This window comes from Prionailurus bengalensis, chromosome A1 (genome assembly GCF_016509475.1).
Source record: "Prionailurus bengalensis isolate Pbe53 chromosome A1, Fcat_Pben_1.1_paternal_pri, whole genome shotgun sequence".
In the NCBI taxonomy this organism is placed as follows: domain Eukaryota; kingdom Metazoa; phylum Chordata; class Mammalia; order Carnivora; family Felidae; genus Prionailurus; species Prionailurus bengalensis.
In genome coordinates this window covers 210638764-210662288 of record NC_057343.1, presented here as the reverse complement: position 1 = coordinate 210662288, position 23525 = coordinate 210638764, and the positions used below count along the sequence as shown (strand labels likewise).

The 23525-nt window shown below is 41.4% G+C and overlaps 1 protein-coding gene across 7 annotated transcripts in view; it reads right to left on the bottom strand.

Annotated features, from left to right (window-relative positions):
* Positions 1–952, bottom strand: part of CPLANE1 (ciliogenesis and planar polarity effector 1) — a 153721-nt gene extending 152769 nt beyond the window's left edge. For all 7 annotated transcript variants that reach the window (XM_043599745.1, XM_043599769.1, XM_043599751.1 and 4 more), the window contains exon 1: positions 837–952. The gene's annotated coding sequence lies outside the window, so the exon portion shown is untranslated. The remainder of the gene's footprint in view (positions 1–836) is intronic.
* Positions 953–23525: the final 22573 nt, after the last annotated feature.

Sequence of the window (23525 nt, the reverse complement as noted above, 5' to 3'; positions counted from 1 at the left end):
TGATGGATGGTCTTTCACCTGTCGTAACTATAAAAGATGTTCTCACCTCCTGTTAGGTGGCAAAGATTATTTCTGCCTCATGGTGAACTGGCACTCGAAACACTAAAGCTACAGATAACATCATGAAGCAAGTACAATTAACTAACGGAAGAAAGAAATAAAAAAGAAACTCAATCACACAAGGTATGTTAGGAGGGAAAATATGGTTAAGTCTACCCTAAAAAAGTACGTTTATTCAAAACACACTGGCGAACACAATTTCCCGAGAAAAAGAGTCTAAGAAATCGCGTCCATTCATTCACCAGTGCTCAATTCATACCAAAGAAAGTCAAACAGAAGTTTCGCCAAGACCACCCCGCACAGGTCATCAGGTCATGTCCAGAGAACCCTCTGGGGTTTCCCACGGGACCCTGCAACGTAGGCTTGGCGGGGACAGCCGCCGTCTCCCCCGCGAGGTGCTCAGTGCGGCGCCCAGGGGGACGCACAAGGGTGGACGACCAGGAGGGGGTCCCGCCCAGGGCTGGCGCGGACCGGAGTTCGTCCCGCGCCCTCCGGCGACCCGACCCCCGGAGCTCCCGCCTCTCCGTCAGCCTGCGGATGCTGCGGCGCGAGAGCGACGCGGGGAAGCTGGGGCAGGCCGAGGGAGAGGGACGGGCCTGGACAGGGCAGCGGGGAAGGACGAGGGGACGGGGTGCGGCAGGAGAAGGCGGGGGGAGGTCGCGCACCGGCCAGACGCTAGGGTGCGGGTTGGACCCGAGGAGCCCGCGGACGCCGGCGGCCCAACGGTGCGGGGAGGGGGCTGGGGCCACAAGCGGCAGGAATCTGCCCGCAGTTACCTGCGCCGGAGCTCCTGGCCCGTCCGGGGCGGGGAAGGCGAGGCCGAGGGCGAAACGGGCAGCGCTGCGAGGAGGCGGAGGGCGACGGCCACGGGCCCAGCGGGCCACCGGACGCGAGCCTGTACCCTGGCGACCGCGGCGGGCAGGGAAGGAGACGGCGGGCACCGCCAGGGCGCCTGCTCGGAGCCGCCTGGGAGCGCGGGCGGGAAGCTCGCGATGCTCCTCCTTCCCTCCTCCTCTTCCAGGCTCTCCAGGTTCCCGCCCCTCGTCCTCCGAGCCGCCCCTCGACTCCGCACCCTCTCCCGGCCTCCTTGCCTCCGCCTCCCGCTCCCGGTCTCCTCCGCGGGCTGCCGCCGCTCTCCCCCCCCCCCCCTTCGGTCGCCTCAGCTTCCGCCAGGGGTTCGTTCCTCTCGCCGGCGCGCTTCCGAGAATCGCGTCTTGCGTGCCCGCGAACTGTGCAGCGCTTTTCAGAGGAACTGTTTAATAACCGACTGATGGGCCACTCGCGGGACGTCCCCTCCCGTGGGGCGTCCTTCCCGGACCCGAAAACAAAAGGCCCCCCCACAGATCCGGTGGGCAACCTACAGCACTAAGGGAAGTGCTCGCCATCCTAGTGACTTGTTCGTCTCTGACATTGTTTTGGCTTCCTTTGCCCCAGTCCTGGGTCCAACCGACTGACTCGGGACAGGGGTCACGAACAAGCAGCCCGGTCTAGCCTGGAAAAGCATTTTTTTCTATAACTTAAATTTGAATGACTTAGGCAGTGGCATGCTCTGTTTTCCCTCCTCATCTTCTTTTTTCACATGTTGAATATGAGAATTATTTGGAGAGCTTTGAAAAAACAATGGCGCTTGGGGTCCACTACTAAGGATTTTGATTTGATTGATCTGGGATAGAACCCAAGTTTCTCTTGCTCTTCCTAAAAGTTCCCCAGGTCTATACTTGAATTAACATTTAAAAAAAAAAAGAATCACACACTTAAAAATAAAATAATTTCTCCAGGTGATTCAAATGGGAAGTCAACGTAGAGCCTGATATGTATATTACCAAATTGACATTCTTAGTCATAATACTAATTCCCAGGCCTCCAGCATCATGAACACTGCGTATTGGCCTCACTTGAGTCTTCTTCAAACAGGTGACAGTGCTAACTCATTATCTTATCATATATTTTTGATTTCTAGTGAGATTGAACATTTTTCAAATATTTATTACCCATTTGTCCAATTTCTTTTTTGAATTGCCTCTTTATATTCCTTGACCATTTGTTCAATTGCAATGTTCAAGTTTTTGTTATTCTAAATAATTACTTATGAGAATTAAGTAATTATTCTGCCAAATGGAGCAAGTCTGCCATTTACCGTTTAATTTTGTTGATGTAAGTTACATGAGAATGTGAAATAACTAAATCTATTTGATAAGGTTTTCATGATTCTTATCCTCATTTAAACCAAGTTTCAGCTCCTGTCACCATTCTTTTTTTTTAAGGTTTATTTATTTATTTTGAGAGAGAGCACAGAAGCACGAGCAGGGGAGAGGCAGAGAGAGGGGAGAAGAGAAAACCCCAAGCAAGCTCCATGCTCAGTGTACAAGCCTGATGCAGGGCTTGGGGAAACCTTGACCTGGGGTTTGGGGAAGGGGTTACTTGATCTCACAACTGTGAGATCATGACCTGAGCTGAAACCAAGAGTTGGATGCTTAATGGACTGAGCCACCCAGGTGCCCCCACTATACTTAAAACCAAAATAAAACCACACATCTAGAAATTCATTTTCTTAGGCTCCATTTCCATTGAATTAGTTCAATTTAATGATCATACTACCATCTCATGGCTTTAGTTTTTTTAGAACAGTTTAAGGGTCACAACAAAATGGAAGGACAAGAACAGAGAGTTCCCATGTGACCCCCTGTCCCCACAAAAGCATAGCTTCTCACCCATTATTAACATCCCTCACCAGATTGGTACATTTGTTACAATTAATGAACCTACACTGACGCATCATCATCATTCAGAGTCTATAGAGTCTATGAGTCTATGATTAATGAACCTACACTGACGCATCATCATCATTCAGAGTCTATAGAGTCTATAGAGTCTATAGAGTCTATGAGTCTATGATTCACTCTTGGTGTTGTACATTCTGTGGGCTTGGATTTTTCTGTTAATTTATTACTAATTATCATATATGACAATGTTGTGTAGGGACTTTGAGAGTTTGGGGGGAAACTGTGTGACAATATTCCATGTTAAGATGTCCCTTTTCTTGGTGTGCCTGGATGGCTCAGTCCATTAAGCGTTGGACTGTTGGTTTCATCTCAGGTCATGATTTCAAGATCATGAGATCAAGTCCCACATCAGGCTTACACTGAGAGGCCAAGCCTGCTTGGGATTCTTTCTCTGCCCCTCTCGTACCCACACCCACTCACTCTCTCTCTAAATCAAATAAAATTAAAAAAAATTTTTTTTAAAGACATCCCTTAATGAAATTGTGGTTTATATACACAATGGAATACTACGTGGCAATGAGAAAGAATGAAATATGGCCTTTTGTAGCAACATGGATGGAACTGGAGAGCGTTATGCTAAGTGAAGTCATACAGAGAAAGATATATACCATATGTTTTCACTCTTAGGTGGATCCAGAGAAACTTAACAGAAGACCATGGGGGAGGCGAAGGGGAAAAAAAAAAGTTAGAGAGGGAGGGAGGCAAACCATAAAAGACTCTAAAAAACTGGGAATAAACTGAGGGTTGATGGGGGGGGGGAAGTGGGTGATGGGCATTGAGGAGGGCACCTGTTGGGATGAGCACTGGGTGTTGTATGGAAACCAATTTGACAATAAATTTCATAAAAAAATAAAATAAAATAAAAAGGCATCCTTTTTCTTAAGACTTTCTTGCCTCTGTTTTGATGGACCATCTCCTATGTAGAGCTAGCTCTTCCCTCTCCTCTAATCCACATCTTTTTCTACAAACACCAAATTAATATTAACACAGAACAGCTTAAATATTTCTCTTAGATCCATCTAAGTCCTATAACTTCATTTTGGCCAGAGTACAATATCTCCTATAACAAACACTCCCCAAATCTCCATAGGTCAATGCAACTAAGCCACTTTTTTGGAATGAAGCTTGCTCTGCACTGCACTCCAAAATATTTTTCAGGGGTATACAAAAAATGAAATCATGAAATAACTAGATAAAATATTGTTGAATATTTTTTGATTTCAGAGTATGGAATGTCTTTCAATGTAACATATAAAGAATTAGTTTTCTTGCCATCTGAGATGAGAATTTATTTCTAGACGACACCCTCATTATTTAGGAAAATGCCTTGATAGGCCTGTGAAATTTGCTACTGAATACCACTGTGCATGGCTCTTCTTTTTCCTCAGCACACAAGGACCATGTGTCTGGGCCCCTTTGTATCTAGATGCAGCCATGTGGCTATTTCTTGCCAATATGTGTGTCAGGGATGCGTGTTATTTTAAGAACAAGGCAGTGAAGGGCATTTGTGCCTTTTCTTTTTTTTTTTTTTTTAATTTTTTTTTAACGTTTATTCATTCTTGAGACAGAGAGAGAGACAGAGCATGAATGGGGGAAGGTCAGAGATAGAGGGAGACACAGAATCCGAAACAGGCTCCAGGCTCTGAGCTGTCAGCACAGAGCCCGACATGGGGCTCGAACTCACGGACTGCGAGATCATGACCTGAGCCGAAGTCAGATGCCCAACCGACTGAGCCACCCAGGTGCCCCCATTTGTGCCTTTTCTAAACTCTCTCTCTTTTGACCTCTGCTTTTTGAAAGCAAAGAAGACGGTGGAAACACAAGATGGAAGCCTTAGGCAGAAAGCTAGGCATGCACAACGGGAGGATGGACCTTAGACGTCCTGACCGAGAGCCCCAACAGAGGACCACCCAGGGAGTATCATGTTCCGCCCATCTAGTAGTCCGTCAGTGGTATAGCATCCTGGCAGAGGAAGAGGGAAATGTGTAGTCCCAGCTGCACTTGTGCAAAAAACACTGGGTTGTTCTTATTTGACCTGTGTCTCCAGAATGGAAATAATGTGGTTTCCTACCCCTTGCAGGTATTTTGAATACAGTTTGGGAAAGGACATGCAGTAGTTGGCTAATTATTGTATAATTCAGACCTGCCACTCAAATGTTGCCACCCTAGGACCCACCCAAAAGAAAAAAAAACTATATAAGCCCACATCCTGGAGTTTCCAAGCCCCTTTGTCTCTTGCCCCCCTTCTCCCTTGGAGTGTACTTTAATAAAACTTTGTTCTGCTTTCCTTTCGCTGCCTGCAATTCTTTACTGTGGCAGTGAAAAGAACTGAGGCTTCTTTCTTTTTCCATCTACTTTTCCGTAACAAAAAAATTCAGGGTTCCTGAACAACTGAACATAGCTGCCTCTCTACCGTAGCTACTTCTACCGTAGCACTGGATAGTAGCTAAATGGTTGCTTTAAGTCATGCGCCTGGGTTTTTGTTGTTGTTGTTTTAGTTTAATCACTAAAATCTATTTCACAATAGAATGGTGACATTATATCATTAACATGGCTCAGTGGCTCAGTCGATTGAGTGTCTGACTCTTGATTTCGACTCAAGTCATCATCTCATGTTTCATGGGTTCGAGCCCCACATCCAGCTCTGTGCTGGCAGTGCAGAGACTTCTTGGGATTCTGTGTCCCTCTCTCTCTGCCCCTCCCTGCTCACTCTCCCTCTCCTTCTTTCTCTAAATAAATAAACTTTAAATTTAAAAAAAAGAATTAAGCACATCTACCTTCTGTGTGTCGGGCACCATGCCATCTCTGAACCTCTAGAGGCGTAAGTCCCAGATCTCAGCCCAAAATTGATTACGGATGTTTTTCCAGTGGTTCCTACCATATTCTTAATAGGTTTCTATGGTTGCCCTCTATAAATGCTATAGGCTGTTCGCTCCCTTGCTCTGTCAGATGTGGCCTCCTTCCACTGTCCTGCGGACACTCTCACATTTCCATGTGTGCTTTAGCAGTATTTGAACTGACAGTGCACTTCATCCTCAAATTTTCTCTTATTCTCAGCCTACAGTCTGGGGAACCGAAGGCCAAATGTGACCCCACTGACCATCACAGACTGCTTGTTCACTGAGCCTTTTAGATGAAGCCACCAAGAAGGATTCTTAAATTTACTGCCATACACAAATCACTGTCCTTCTGGGACAGCTGGGCAGCTGACTGCATAAGGTGATGGGCTTGGTCTTTTAAGGCATTTTGGCTTGCTACCCCTTGTCTAGGCTTGGTATGTTTTATTGAGTAAATCACCCAGCCCTCTCAGAGAGCTGTGAGTTTGGTTTATCTTCACCAAGGATGCAGAGCAGGAAGTCTTCTCACAACTTCAGAAACCACAGCCATCCCTGTGTCTCTGTGTAGGATAAGTGGCAGAGGAGATACTGGCAACTCAGCACCATTTATCTCAAAGATTATAGAACGGAGGTTCAAGTCCACCTAAAGTAACAAACACCTTATATAAATCTTGCTCCAGTTAGCACCAAAAAAAAAAAAATCTCCAGCAGAAAAATTTGAGAACTAAGAATCTCTAACCTAGTCCCACAATCTGCTGTGTTCCCATTTCTAGACCTTAGGTGTGACAATAATGGGATAGCAGTGGCTGATTTTGCTGTTATGGCCATCAGACCTACAGGTATTGGTTTAATTCTGAGGTTGACTTTCTACACATTCATTACTTAAAATTTATGGAAATGACTACAATTTGCTAAAACAAAAAATTATTGAATGCCTATTATGGGTCATACACTATGGTAGGTGTAAAGAGGGGAAGACAATGTCCCTAGTTCAGAAGAGACTCATCAACACTTAAATTACAGTGTAGTAATAAACTCCATGATAGCAGTATACTCAGTGCATTTTCTCTACCTGAGATATGAGGAAGTCAGAAATACTTAAGATAGGTCTTAAACAGGGAAGAGTTCAGTTTGAAGCACTTCCATTTTGTGGTGCCTTTGGAATTCAAGGTGGAACTATCTACTGAACAATTAGATACATGGTTCAGAAGCCCAATGGAAGTGCTGTAGATATAGAATATGTAATCTAAGCATCAGTATCTCTTTTAGCCTTACCTGAACTTTTTAAGGATTGCCTCCCTTTAACCTATAATGATAAATAAGAGTTCAATGGACAATACCAATTCTCACGAGAATGTCAGAGGGGTGAGAGTGGTGTCATGAAAGCCTAGGAAGGATGAATCTAAGAAGGAATAGACAACCGTGTGAAAATCTGAGTAAGGTCAAATAAAAATAAGCCTGAGCATTCCCACAGCCCAAGTTTTGGTGTTTTGTAGTTACAGTGCCAGATATATAACAACTGAAATCCTTTTGGTAGCAGATAATAAATCTGAGCTTGAGCAAGAGAAGGAATTTATTGAGATTCTGGTGTATCCCACAGAATCTAAGGAATGGTTTCAACAACCAGGAAGGATTATAGACATGCTCTGTAGAATGGTGCTCTCCAGTAGAAATTTCTGTAATGATGATGGGGCACCTTGGTAGCTCAGTTGCTTGAGCGTCTGACTTCAACTCAGGTCATGATCTCAAGGTTTGTGGGTTTAACCCCCATGTCAGGCTCTGCGCTGACAGCTCAGAGGCTGGAGATTCTGTGTCTCCCTCTCTCTATTCCTCCCCCCACTTGAGCTCTCTCTCTCTCTCTCTCTCAATAATAAATAAATAAGCATTAAAAAAAAAGAAATTTCTGTAATGGTGAAAAGGTTCTATGTCCTGTCCAATATGGTAGCCATTAGCCACAATGTAATGAGTACTGAAATGTAAGTACAACTGAGACACTGATTTTTTTTATTTTATTTTAATTAAATTCAAACAACAAATGTGGCTAGTGGCTCCTGTATTGTACAGTACAGCACTAAAGTCTTTCCACTAACATGACTCAACTCCAGTTATTCTCAGTTCACAATTGCAAATCTCTTGGAGGGAAAGTGCAAACAGTGCAGTGGGGAAGGGATCCACTCCTGGATCAGTTAGCTATGGCTAGGATCACATAGAACAGAAATGGCTGCTGAGGGCTTATTTGTGTGTATTTGAGGCCATTATTTCACCACAGGGGGAATCATTTTAAGCTGAGGTTTATTATAAAGGTGATGAGTTAGTTATTTAGAATAAGAATAGGCTACCATGTCAAAGAGCCCCTACAGTAAACCAGCAGCCTAAAGAACAGAGATGTTTATTTCTATGTAACTATTACAAGGTGCATGGTTCAGTCTTGAGCAGTAGCTCTCATCCATACATTTATTCAGAGATTCAGTTTGCCCCAAGATACTTGCTCTGGCATCCTCCACTGTCTTGTTGCCTAATCAAACTGGGTCATAGTGGATTCCAGCCAAGGGAAGGGGAAAATGAGAAAGTATGTCCACAGTCTTAAGATCTGAGCCCAGAAGTAGTACACAATATTTCTGTATATGCTGCATTAGACAGAACAAGATCATGTGGAAATTTCAAGGGAGTCTGGGAAATGTAGATTAGCAATGTACCCAGTAATACTGAAGGAATGTTTTGGTGGACAATAATTATTATGGACAATTAATTTGGTGGACAATTATCACAAGTTATTAAGTTATTATTAAAAAATAATGATACACATTTCCTGCCTTCAAAGTTATCACAGGTTTGGTGAAGAGACAGATGAATATTTAGCATTGAAAAAGGAACATGCTGTAAGAATCCAAAGACAAGAATGACTCAAACTTTAAGGTACATATGAATCACTTGAGACTCTTATTAAAATGCAGATTCTGATTCAGTAGGCTTGGGGTGGGTGAGACCTTTTTTTTTTTTTTTAAGTTTATTTATTTTTGAGAGAGAAAGAGAGCAGGGGAGGAGCAGAGAGAGAGGGAGAGAGAGAGAATCACAAGCAGGCTCCTCGCTGTTAGCGCACAGCCCATCATGGGGCTTGATCCCATGAACTGTGAGATCATGACCTGAGTCAAAATCAAGAGTCAGACACTTAACTGACTGATGGGGTGGGTGAGACCTTGACATGTGCTTTCTTAACAAGCTTCCAGGTGATGTCATACTCCAGGTCCTGGGACCACACTTTGAGTAGCAAATAGTTGCAGGTTTGGCAGAGGGAATGACAGTTGAGCTACACGTATGTGTTATGGTGATTAAGACCAGGTTTGGATGTCACTGGCTGATTTAAACTGCCTATCTTTAGAGGCACCTGGGTGGCTCAGTTGGTTAAGTGTCTGACTGTTGATCTCAGCTGAGGTCTTGATTTCAGGGTTGTGATTTCAAGTCCCACACTGGGCTCTGCGCTGGGTGTGATGTCTACTTTAAAAAAAAAAATGCTTACCTTTAAGCCAGATTTCAAGACCTTAAGTAAGGTTACTTAAGGTAACAGAGGTAATTTAAGGTTACTTAAGGTAACAGAGAACCTTACTGAATTTAACAATAAAAGAAGCCAAACAACAAATGATTGGCTTATTAATGCAGGGGGTCAGCAGGCTTCTTGCAAGTTTGATGAGGCAAGGCTCTGGTTCTATTTTTCCCTGATTCTCTTTGCTCTGCCCTTTGTCTTCAGGCTGGCTTCTTTTGTGGTACAGTGAGAATATGGCAAATCTACCATTCTATAAGGAAAATGTAGTTTATCTCTTTTTTTTCTATAAGTGAATATTTTTTATGAGCCTCCACTCCAGTGTGTAGCAGGAAAAGTCTTTGCCTTGACAATTAATAATACTTCCACTTCTTTGGTAAGAATTTCAAATAAATATTGTACCTTGTGGATTTTCTTCTCATTCTACGTAACTTACAGAGTAGACTCATAGTGATAGTGGTAGGAGGGGCTATGTGCCCTAAAGGCAATGGGGGAGAGAGTGCTTGTGTTCAAACTTTGTTTTCTGTATTTTTACCCATCACTGTTTCAGGATGTTTGATACTTGCTTCTGATCTCTTGCACTGGTATCTACTGTGGCTCAGCTGCGAAGCCTCTTTCTCCCTTGAGGATGCTACATTGCCCACCGAGGTTCAGCCACATCCTTTGTCTTTCCATTCTGTGCCTTTAAAATGGATGCTCTTGTTCTCAACTTCCCCAGAGCATGTGAGTTATATGCTTTGAATTTGACAAAAGAGCTGAGAGCAGGTCTTTCCTTTCCCTATCACATTACCATGTTTTATTCTGGTAGGATCACACCCATATTGTCTTTTCCAATGACAGAAAATCTACTCTACTTTCAACTTTATCCTCAACCCCATGCTCATGAGATTTTTATCTTGAAATACACGCATATCTGATTCCTTGTTTCCACTAAGTCAGAGGACTTTCTTCTTCTTCTTCTTCTTCTTCTCCTTCTCCTTCTCTTTCTCCTTCTCCTTCTCATTCTTCTCCTCCTCCTCCACCTTCTTCTTCTCCAGATAGGACTCCTCTTACACATATTCTGACTCTTCTCTGGATTGCTCCTGCATTGTGGCATATGGAAAAATGCCATATTCAGACTTTAATGTTTTGACTTTGATATTTAACAAGAAATTTAGAATACACTTTTGTGAATAAAGCTGAACTGTTCAGACAGTTGTCTTGTTAAAGAATCAAATAATAATTTTACTTGGAGACTTGAAGCTGAAAATGAAAACTTCGCTTTAGGTGGTATCTATCTTCTATATAAAGAAGTGAATGCCACTGATTCAATGAATGGGTAGTGCACTGGCTTTTCACTGTGTCAAGGTGGCTAGGCTGAATCCCTTCCCTGTATGTTTCCAGCTAGAGTAGACCACAAGGGAGATTCTTATGGGAGATTTCAAGGGCAGAAGTGAAGCAGCTACCTTGTAGCCCACATGTCTGGTCCCTTACCTGCTGGCTTTGCAGCTGCTCTAACTTCCCTTGGATCCTCTTTCAAAGTCTCCAACTCCTGGGCCAGGTATAAGTATTTAGTTCCCTGAAGAAGGCCTCGGCTTCTGCAGGACATCAGTACCACCAAAGTCAGAAGCGACAACAACTAACATGGATTTTGGTCCATCCTCCTGATCTCCAGCTCATGCTTGTAGGGCCCAACGTGTCCTAACTGTCTTAGATTTTGCAGCCATCTTCCCATGCTGCCTGACTGCTCTATGAATTCAAGCTCCACATCTGACACAAAGAAAGAACCTTACAGAGACTGCTTAAATCAGTTCTCTTGATTGCATAATATCAAATTCCTGTAAAAATATACCACATACACACACATACACACACATTTTCTAGTGTTTCTTTCTCAGAACCCTGCTATAATATGTAAGGCAATAATACTTTAATGAATATAAAATTACTTCCCCAAATATTCTTTAAAAATATAATTTCTGCTATGGTAGCAAAAGGCTACAGATGTCTCAGGTCTTACACTATCATACCACACCATCCTGGAAAAAAAATCTATTTCCCCAACCTGTGCTTCACTCCAGGAACAATTTAAGTCATGCATCCACTTTGAGTCAATCACTAGTCCTAAAAAAAGAAAGAAAAAAAAAAGCATTGATTGGTTTAGGCTTTATTTAAGTGTCATTCATAGACTAATCACTGTGACAAGGTGAGTTGCAGGATTGCAGTAGCAATAGCTAATCGTGGATTTTCCCTGTCACCTGACATGCGGCCATTTTATACTTTAAGTATGCTTCCCATTGACTTGAAAGATTAACGTATCATATACTTGGACAGACAATTGTCCGGAAGCCATTTTGACAGACTTCCAGTTCAACAAAAACTATTAAACTGAATCACGACATTGGTTAGAGTTGTCAGAGACAGAAGACTTTCTCATAGCAAGTACTGTGGGTCCATATGTCCTCTCAGTAATGGGGACTCAGCCTCTGATTTGTCTTCTGAGGCTCTACTTCAGAACAAGCCCCTCAACTGTGTAACCTGATAGGTGGACTGTGCGGGGATCCCTTGATAGTTTACCCAGCTGCTGTTTGGTCTTTATCTATAGACGTGTAACAGTTCTATTGCAACATGCATTGTTTTAATTTCAAGTCCTAAAGTCTCCTCTTGTTTAAAGAAAAACTGGAGTTCTTCTTTCTATTTTCCAAAAACCCATCAAAAGGGAAAGGACATCCCACACAGAGGAAAAAAAGTTAAGTCCAAAAGTAAGGCTGGGCCTAAATTCCCTGGCCATCAAGACAGAACATAGGAAAGAATATACATGCTTTTAGATAAGGTTTTATATCTTCACTGGGTGGTAAACAAGTGTGTTCACTTTGAGAAAACTTGTCTGTGATTTGTGTACTATTCTGTATGTTATTTCAATTAAAATCAGTTTTTTAAAAATCATACATTGGGGTGCCTGGATGACTCAGTCAGTAGCATGTGACTCTTGGTCTTGAAGTCATGAGTTTGAGTCCCACACTGGGTGCAGAGATTACATACATACATACATACATACATACATAAAATGAAAATAAAAATCATATACTAAAAGCTAATATTCAAACAAAAAATTCTGACTAAAATAAAAAAGAGATTTATCAGCTCCCAGATTCACCTTTAAAGGATGAGGAGGATTTTGATAGGAAAGTGGAGAAAGATCATGAGTTCAGGTTTTTGGGGGTGGTTTTCTTTCTTTTTTCTTTATTAATTTAAAAAAAAATTATTTTTGACAGAGAGAGAGAGACAGAGCATGAGCAGGGGAGGGGCAGAGAGAGAGGGAGACACAGAATGCAAAGCAAGCTCCAGACTCTGAGCTGTCAGCACAGAGCCCGACGCGGGTCTCAAACTCATGAACTGGGAGATCATGACCTGAGCTGAAGTCAGATGCTCAACCGACTGAGCCACCCAGGCGCCCTCTTTATTAATTTTTAAGGGGACTAAGAAGACAAACTATTTGATTAATCTGAGGGTGAGAAGATTCTTTTTCTCAGATGTTCTCTCTCTTTTTTTTAATGTTTTATTTATTTTTGAGAGAGCGGGAGAGACAGAATCCGAAGCAGCCTCCAGGCTCCGAGATGTCAGCATATAGAGCCCGAAGCGGGGCTCAAACTCATGAACCATGACCTGAGCTGGTGTCAGATGCCTAAACCAACTGAGCCACCCAGGCGCCCCACTTTTTCCCAGATGTTCTGATGAGGCTTCTCATAGCCCTGAAAGGTTATCAGCTGATGCAAGCATGTGGTCAAAATGGCAAGCTGCCCCTAATAGAGGGAGGGGTAGCTGCTGCTACAAAGGAGAATCTCCTTAAAATCTCCAGGTTCCCAGTTTCAGGCTCAGGTTCATTTCATCATATGGAGTAAATGTAGGACACATGCAGGAAATGTAAGTGAGCTCCTTGAGGCAGACTGTAAATACGAGGCCTCCTATGGGTGCCGCTGTTCTCCACACTGCTAAGATGGACCTAAGCAGTCAAGCCTGCCCTCCCACATTGCCCCATCTCAGCTAACTAACTGGACTCGGTAGGAAGGACTTAAGGCAGTGGTATGCTGGTAAATATTTAACCTGCTTTAGTGGGTGGGGAAGAAGCCATGATGTGTGGCATTTGCCAATTTTTGTACAGAAAATTTTTCTACCATGACTGATATCAAGTTAAAGCCTGACATCAACTGGCTCATGAATTTCCTGAAAATGCAACAATTAGCTCTCTAAAATCAGTACCAGTGGCTTTAGCATACCACTGACTTAGTTATCCTGAGTGGGAGAACATCTTTTTTGATAGATTCATCAGAAGAAGGAAGATGTTTCTTTCCCATAAGACCACTTCTCGTATCTCACTAACCTAAATTGAGTCACATGCCCAGAATATAACATTTTCAGATTTCATGACTCACAAACACTGTGAACGTGGGTGAGTTATCTGGATTGGCCTTTAGCTGTGAGGATCTAGTCTGGTCTGTGTTGGGGAAGGGAAGGTAGCTTCATGAAATTGGGTACCTGTTAGGAAAGTGAAAGAGAAAATGGATAGATTTAAAAATTCATTATATCAAGTACCCTAATAATGAGATATCCCAAGTCAGATTGCTATCAAGATGCTGAAGAACAGATCATAAATAAACAAAAAATATCTATATAGTAAGTACCATATTTCATCCATCCTAAGATGCACTTCCCATTTTGCCATCTTAAAACTGGGATGACTTTTTAATTTTTATTTTCTATAATTTTTTTAAAGTTTATTTATTTTGAGAGAGCGAATGTGAGCTTGGGCAGAAAAGGGGTAGAGAGAAAGAGGGAGGGAGAATCCCAAGCAGGCTCCATCCTGTCAGCACAGAGCCTAATGTGGGGCTCGAACTCAAAAACCAAAATCAAAAGCCAGACAATTAACCGACTGAGCCACTCAGGCACCCCATGGGATGACTTTTATAATAGGTGTCAGACAGGTGGTGGTAGTTACCCGTGCCTGTGCTTCAAAACATGCAGTGGCTGTCTACACCTCGGCAGAAAATTCCTGAGTTATTAGCGGAACACTTAGAAATGCCTCATCACCAACATTCGTGGTCGTCAGAAGTTGTTATTTGTCAGAGTCTGTGAAGAGTTTGGGATTTTACCCAATATACAAGCTAACAAACTCTTCTGTTACTATTTCATGAAGACTGGAAAAACCCATAAGACTCCTGGAGTCAGAGACTTTCTCAAGGCAAAAGCAGTAAGCAAGAGTGTCAGTATAATGTCCATGAGGTTCCCCGTACCTCCCAATTCTCACAGGGCAATACAGGTAGCTAGAAGGATGAAATGTGTTGTGTTATAGGAGAGGAATGTTGAGCTGGGAGATTTCCCATTTTATAGTGAGTGGCAAGTAGGCCAACTCATTACATCAGGAAACACAACCCTCAGACATAGCCTGGGTAGGGGCACATGGGTAGTTCAGTCAGTTAAGAGTCCAGCTCTTGATTTCAGCCCAGGTCATGATCTCATGGTTTATGAGCTTAAGCCCTGTTTCAGGCTCTGAGCTGACAGCACAGAGACTTCTTGGGATTCTCTCTCTCTGCCCCTCCCCTGCTCTGTCTCTAAAAAAAAAGGATGGGGCACCTGGGTGGCTCAGTCAGTTAAGCATTAGACTCTTGGTTTCCACTCAGGTTGTGATCTCACAATTGTGAGTTCAAGCCCTGCATCGGGCTCTGTGCTGACAATGCGGATCCTGCTTGGGATTCTTTCTCTCCCTCTCTCTCTGCCCCTCCCATGTACTCTCTTTCTCTCAAAATAAATAAACTTAAAAAAAAATGGCCTGGGCAAAGAGCAATCAGGGCATTCTTGGCATGTCCTGCAAGGGCGTGGGACGTGCAGGTTCATGATGGATTGCCCATCCCATATAAAATTGTATTGAAAAACACAGATCACAATATCTGAGTTCAAAACTAATTCATAAGTGTTGGCCTGTGAGTATACAATCATTTTGGGAATACCTTAACCAATTTATTGAGCTGTTTTACTTCTTCTTGACTGGCAGATACACAGTTTCACCAGTTTCAAGACAGAGGCATACTGTATGGTAATGTGATTTTTTGAAAGCCAAGTTATAAAACACTAAGAAAATTACCACGTTATTCATTGTATATTAAATATCACTCACCTTACGCCTGTGTAAGGAAAGGCTACCCACTTGCATACACATCTTGTATACAATGTCCTACACAATGAATATTTCGGTGATGATGATAATAACTTGACACAAGACATCTCACATAGTTCTTACTGCACAGCTATTAGGTCTTCACAAAACACACACATATGCTGCAGATGTTTATTAGCTGTGTGGGATGATTATTATTTGCTATTCGCCAAGTGAGAATGGATCGTCATAAACGTCTTCATCCTTGTCTTCATGTTGAGTTGAGTAGGCTGAGCAGGAGGAGGAGGGACGGGTCTTGCACAGAGACACGGGTGTGGCAGAGGGAAAAGAAATGGAAGAGGTGGAAGGGGAGGTGGGAGAGGAGGCACACTCCGTGTAACTTTATGGAAATACTTTGTAATTTCTGTCTGACTTCTTGCTCTTATCATTTCTCTAAGAATATTTCTGTACGGCACCGATTCTTCTTCCACTGTTTGTTTCAGTTTCTGTGCCCATATCCTAGAAGGGTCCGTGTCATAAAAGAAGTCAAAAGCAGTCTTGAATAATCAGACCCTTCCTGCCTGATTCTTTAATGTCAGTTTGTTTTCTAGCATTGCTTCTTTTACGTCTTCCTCAAAATCTGGCACTGGTTCAGAAGCACTCCTCTCTATCAAGTTGTTTTCAGTTAATTCCTCTGGTGTGATATCTATTAGCGCTTGAATTTCTCCAAGATCTTGAAAACTTTCACCACCCACCTTTTTGCCATATCCAATATTTTTCATGATTTTCTTAATTGGTTTTGTTGTAGATCCTGTGAAATTAGGCACAACATCTGGACAGTTTTCTCTGGCAGGAGTTTATTGTTTCAGGCTTGATGGCTTCCACTGCTTTTTCTGTTACAACAATAACATCTTCAGTGGGGGCATCCTCCCGGACTTTCATGATGTTCTCTTAGGTTTCTCTGCCAAAGTATTGATAATTCTTTCCATAGAATACCATGTGTAATGAGCCTCCTTATGACCCCCTTAATCTAGAGGCTAAATTAGAGTTGTTGTGATTAGGGACAAGTAGACCACTTTGACACCTTCCATGTTGAACTCATGAAGTTCTGGGTGACCAGGGGCATTGTCCAATATCCAAAGAACTTTAAAAGGCAGTTCCTTACTGGCAAAGTACTTCCTGACTTCAGGGACAAAGTATCGATGGAACCAACCCAGGAAAAGGGTTCTTATTGTCCAGACTTTCATGTTGTACAATGAAAAGACTGGGAGAGGCACCTGGGTGGCTCAGTCAGTTAAGCATCTGACTTTTGATTTTGGCTCAGGTCATGATTTCATGGCTCATGAGTTCAGGCCCCACGTCAGGCTCTGCACTGACAGTGTGGATTGTGTTTGGGATTCCCTCTCTCTCTGTGCCCCTGCCCTGCTGTCTCTCTCAAAATAAATAAATAAACTTAAAAAAATAAAATAAAAGACTGGCAACTAGTGTTTATCTTTTTCCTTCAAGCCTAGGGATTAGCAACTTTATATGTGAGTGTAGTCTTGATCATAAACCTGGTTGCATTTGCACAAAACAGTGAATTTAACCTATCCATTCCTATCTTAAATCCTCATGTTCACTTCTTTTCCTTAGTAACAAATGTTCTTCGTGGCATTTTTTTTTCCAGAATAAAGAACTTGTGTCTACACTAAACACCTGTTCAGGCAGATATCCTTTCTCCTCAATGATTTTAATGGCAGGAATCTGTTAACTCTTCTGCCTCTTACTTGGCAGAAGCTGCTTCCCCTATTATATATGTTTAAGTTTTATTTTAAGTTAGGTAATCCCAACTTGAGGCTCGAACTACAAGACCAAGAGTCACATGCTCATCTGACTGAGCCAGTCAGGCACCCCTACCTTTATATTCAAGCCAAATCGCTTTCTAGATTTATCAAACCAGGGGCGCCTGGGTAGCTCAGTTAAGCATCTGACTTCAGCTCATGTCATGATCTCACCACTCGTGGGTTAGAGCCCCATGTTGGGCTCTGTGCTGACAGCTGAGAGCCTGGAGCCTGCTTTGGATTCTGTGTCTCCCTTGCTCTCTGCCCCTCCCCCACTTGCTGTCTCACTCAGAAAGCAAGCAAGCAAGCAAACAAGCTAAAAAAAATTATCAAACCATCTTTTGCTGGCGTTAAATTCTCCAGCTTTAGGTCGTTGTTTCCTTTTGTTCTAAGTTGTCATATAATGACTTCACTTTTTTTAAATAAAGAGTATTTTTTTATGTTTATTTTTGAGAAGGAAAGAGGAGAGAGAGGGGAAGGGATGAGCAGGGGAGGGGCAGAGAGAGATGGGGACAGAGGATCTGAAGCAGGCTCCATGCTGACAGCAGTGAGCCCAATTAGGCTCAAACCCACAAACCGCAAGATCATGACTTGAGCTGAAGTCAGACACTTAACTGACTGAGTCAACTAGGTGCCCCTACTTCACTTTTTTTTTTTTAACCTTTACTTATTCACCCTACTTGAGAGAGAGAGAAAGAGAGCAAGGAAGGGGCAGAGAGAATCCCAAACAGGCTTGGTGCCATCAGTGCAGAGCCCAACAAGGGGCTCGATCCCATGAGATCATGACCGTGGGATCATGACCTGAGCTGAAATCAAGAGTGGGATGTTTAACCGACTGAGCCCACCCAGATACCCCATGACTTCACTTTTTCTTGAATCATATGTGTCCAAAGGTATGCCTTTCTTACAGTAATCTCACACCCAAATAAAAGCTGCATTTTCAATGAGATAAAAAAGTATTTTGCAAAAAATGCAAGGTTTTCATGCCTGCTGGTGTAGCTGCAGTGCTGGCTTCATGACTTTTCTTTTTTTACAGTGGTCCTTACACTGGACTAATTTATCTTGAAATGGTGCATAACCACAGTTGCAGACCTCACTGTATGACACAGAACAAGCAATTCAACTTTTTCTTGTAATATCATGAATTTCCTTCGAGAGCCCTTTCAGCATCACTGGAGGCATTTCCTATGGGTCTCCTGGTGTTATTCAAGGTTTATGGGATAGCACTAAATATGATGAAAAATGCACAAGAACCATAAGAGATCTTTCTTACTGCATTGTGCAATTTACTGGAGAGACAATTGCTTACATGATGATTAGTATCACTTGGCATTTTAAGCAGATACTTGCAACATTTGAGCTCACTGCAGTAGACACAGGTGAGCTACTAAATTATTACAGCAGTATAGTTTGTATTGCAGCTAATCTTATGCAGTTATGATTTAATACTGCACTTTTATGTTTGTTTACATCTTGACTACAAATGGTGTTTGTCATGCACAGTCTAAGTGTGTGTATAAGTGTTGATACATTTTAACTTTTTCTTTAAAGTTTACTTATTTTTTTTAGTAATCTCTACACCCAATATGTGCTTGAACTCAGGACCCTGAGATCAAGAGTCACATGCTCAGGGAGAGTGGGTGGCTCAGTTGGTTGAGTGTCTGACTCTTGATTTCTGCTCAGATCATGATCTTATGATTCGTGGGATCAAGCCCCGAGTCAGGCTCAGGGATGAGTGTGGAACCGAACTGAAATTCTCTCTCTTCCTCAGCCCCTCTCTCCCACTTGCACTCACTCTCTTAAAAAGTTTTTATTTTAAGTCATATGCTCTTCCGACTGAGCCAGACAGCACTGCAAAATTTAACTTCTTATAATAGATTTGTGTACATTTTATGTAAATGCTAAAAAAGTAGTATCTACATATATTAATGCATTCATAGCATACTTTTTTTCATTTTTTTGGTTATATCTAGGTTGTGGAGTTCATCTGTGCATTTTTTCAAACTGTCACAGATTTCCCCAAATCTTCCGATATATTTATTGAAAAAAATCTGTGTAAAAGTGAAGTCCTACAGTTCAAACCCATGTTGTTCAAGGATCAAATGTATGTCTGTCTTTAACAGATCTGTGGTTTGCAAATATTTTATCCCAATGTGTGGGTTACCTTTTCATTTTCTTAATGTGGTTTTTGAAGAGATGTCTTAAATTTTGATGAATTTCAATTTATCAACTTTTTCTGATTCAGGTTTTCTGCATCCTAAGAACATACCTAATCAAAGATCACAAAGATCGTTTTTTTGTTTGTTTGTTTTTTTACTAGTTTCTTCCAGAAGTTTCAGTCTTACCTGTTAACTTGACATCTGTGATGCATGTCAAGTTAATTTTTGTATATGTTACAAGGTAAGAATGGAGGGTTTTGTTTTGTTTCTGTGTGGATATTTGTTTTGGTGCCATTTATTAGACTGTTCTTTCCCCCACTGAACTACCTTGGCACTTTTGTTGACAATTGGTTGCCTGTACAAGCGTGTGCATGTATTTCTGTATGCTTATTTTGTTCTATTGATTCATATGTATAATCCTTACACCAATGCCACATCATTACCTTGCTGTAACTTAATAATAGAATCTTGAAATCATTGGAATATGTCCTCCAATTTTATTCTTTTTCAAAACTGTTTTGGCTATCCTAGAATCTCTCAATCCCATATAAATTTTAGGATCAGTTTGTCAATTTCTACAAAGCTTTCTGGAAATCTGGTTGGGATTGCTTTGGATCTATCAATTGATGTGTTATTAGTTCAGTCTCCCAACCCATGAACATTTTATCTTTCTCATTAGGGGTTTACTTTCTTCCAGCACTGTTTTATAGTTTCCATTGCACAGGTCTTACACATATCTTGTCAAAATGTCCTATTTTGTGTGTGTGTGTGTATATATATATATATATATATTTTTTTTTTTTTTTCTGATAATCTCTACACCCAACCTAGGGCTCAAACTCATGACCGTGAAATCGAGTCGCATGCTCTTTTGACTGAGCCAGTCAGGTGACACTCTTATTTTATTTTAAGGCAGAGAGAGGGGGTATTTTTTCTTTCTTTTGTTTTTTTAAATGCTATTTTAAAGGAGTGTTTAAAAATTTTTAATTGTTGCTAGTATATAGAAATGCAATTGGTATGTTGACCTTGTGTCCTGTGATCTAACTTATTAGTTCTACCATTTTTTCTTAGTTAGTAGTTCTAGTATTTTCTGTATATTCTATAGGATTTTCTATATAATTGCCTGTCCATGTATTTATTTCTGCTTTTCTAATTTATACGTTTTTAATTTCTTTTGTTTGCCAAGTTGCAATAATCAGAACCTCCAACCACAATGTGGAAAAGAAACATCCATATTTTGTTCCCAACTTCAAGGAGAAAGTTTTTGGTCTTCTACCATTCGGTGTGATTTTAGCTGTACATTTTCCATAGATGTCTTTTTATCAGACTGAGTAGGTTCCCTTCTATTTTTTATTTGCTGAGAATTTGATTATGATATGCTTTGGTGTGATTTTGTGTCTGTCCTGCTCTGGATTCATTGTGTTTCTTGGCTCTATGGGCTTATCGTCTTCATTATATATAGCATTAGGAAGTAAGTGGTAAGCAAGGTAGGTGGACAGATATAGTGGACTTATGTGGAATGCTGTGTGCCTAGCATTCAATTCTTTAAGAAAACACTTCTTTCCTGTTCTGTATACTTTGGGTGATGATCCTGTACCACCACACCCCAAGACTGAATCCATGACTCAAGCTGAGTTAACCAGAACCTTTCCTAGGACTTCTCCATTGACTATATGTCTGGGTTAGAGTGAGGGAGATAAAGTCACTTGACACTCCCTGCATTCTCCCAGGAGGTATAGAGTAAACTGTCTGCAGACACAAAGAATAAACATGAAGAGAAGAGCAGAACTGACCTAGAGAAAGCCCTGAAGATATCAAGGCTCTGGAACTAGCCATGCAGAAGTAGGTTTATACTTGGACTTCTTAGTTTTGAAGGCTAATAAATTCTTTGGCTTAAACTAAAATTCTTATTTTTGTTTTTGCCAACTGCAATAAAGTCCTAATGCCACACCAGAAATTTGGAATTTCTTCCAAGGGAAAACGTGGGAGTATAATACATGTAGGTGTACATTTTGTTTTTTCAACATTTTTTTTTTAACGTTTTATTTATTTTTGAGACAGAGACAGAGCATGAACGGGGGAGGGGCAGAGAGAGAGGGAGACACAGAATCGGAAGGAAGCTCCAGGCTCTGAGCCATCAGCCCAGAGCCCGACGCGGGGCTCAAACTCACAGACCGCGAGATCGTGACCTGAGCTGAAGTCGGCCGCTTAACATTCTGAGCCACCCAGGCGCCCTTTTTCTTTCTTTTTTTGAGAGAGCTTGCGTGCGCACGTGCCTGAGCTGGGGGAGCAGCAGAGAGGAAGAGAAAATCCTAAGCAGGCTTCATGCCCAGTGCAGAGCCTGATATGGGGGCTCAACCACAGGGCTGTGAGATCATGACCTAAGCCGAAATTAAAAGTAGGACGCTTAACTGACTAGGCCACCCAGGTACCCTGCACTAACGTTAGTGTGGAAAAGGAACAAAGAAGGGGTGTCAAATTAGAGGCAGGAAGACCAGTTAGACATTACTGTAGGCATCCAAGTGAAGTAGAATAATCTCATTAAACCCTAAAAACCTAAAATAGTGAGATAATTGAACAGATAAATGGATATTAAGAAAACTTGCTAAGAAATTGGCGACTGGATTTGGAAGGAGAGGGAAGAATTTAAGGATACTACTCATATTTGAGTGGAAATTTCAGATGATAAAGACTGAAGTAGAAAATACAGGAGAGGGGCATCTGGCTGGCTCAGTTGGTAAAGCATGAGACTCTTTATCTCAGGGTCATGAGTTCAAGCCCCATGTTGGGTGTAAAGCTTACCTTAAAGAAAAAGAAAAAAAAAAAAAAAGAAAATAGAGGAGGAGGAACAGGAGTGGGCAGATTGCAGGGAGAGGAGTGAACAGAGATCCAGTCACATTTTGACTGAGGAGCTCTGGAGGTCAACCAAATACAAATGTTCATCACACAAGCGAAAACTCAGGTGTGGGCTGGAGATATGATAATCCTAGCTCCTGCATGGTAAACTGATTAATCTTAAAAAGGGTTAGCATCCTGCTGATAGGAGCTTCCTAAATGCAAAAAGCGTAACTGAGGGCTTTAAAACAAATGTTTCATTTCAAGCACGTCATAATGCAGTTTAGAAATGACGTTTAGAGGCGCCTGGATGGCTCAGTCGTTAAGCGTCTGACGCTTGATTTCAGCTCAGGTCACAATCCCAGGATTGTGGGATCAAGCCCAGAGTTGGGTTCCACACTGGATATGGAGCCTGCTTGAGATTTATTCTCTTTCTCTCTCCCTCTGCGCTTCCCCCACTTACACATGGGTGAGCTCCCTTAAAAAAAAGTTTATTTGCAATAAAAAAGAAGTAAAAATAATAGTATTGTTAAACTAATATTTGAAGTATAGAACAAAACTAAATAAAAATAGATTACATTAGTTCTTACCAACTTTTAGATTTAAGTAAGTCTTCTACTTTAATCTTCTTATGAGAAAAATGTGCTTATTAGGAAAATAAAAGTTTGCAGAGTTTAAATGATTTACTAGAAGGCTCAAAAATATTCTGGAAAAAATGTTTTATTATTGGAAAAAATGTTTTATTATTAAGAGAATTTAAATGAAAAAACTGATAGAAAAATGAAAGAAAATTATGTGCCCTTTCAAGACCTTTACATTTAATATTCCAGTTTTTCATTTTCTTGATACAACTGTATCACTTTCATAATTTTTCCTCTCATGAAAAAGAGGAAAAGAGGGCGGGAAGTATCCTGAGGAAGCGAATGAGCAACCTGTGATCCTGAGATGAAATGAACTATTAAACATAAATGTGGAGGAAATGCATGTGATGGGTAGAGAAGTGTGTTCAATGAACAAGTCACTAGAAAGTCACATATGTATAACTAAAGAAATGTTGGACATACATCACATGCATTTCAGGGTCAATATCCCATATCTTGCAGTTACTCAAAATAGATTTTTCTCTTCTTTCCTGACCATTTTGCCACATGAAAATGATCTACCTAAAACAAATATGTCACAATCAAGATCTTCAGTAACTCCTCACTGCCTACAATGAATGCACTGTTTCATAAACAATGTTATTATTCATTGTCTATATGTTTAATAGTCATTATAAAGAAATGTGTTAAATACATACCAAGTACAAAATACACTAATACAGTAGATAAATGTGCTAGAACAATGCTATTCCAAGTTTGAT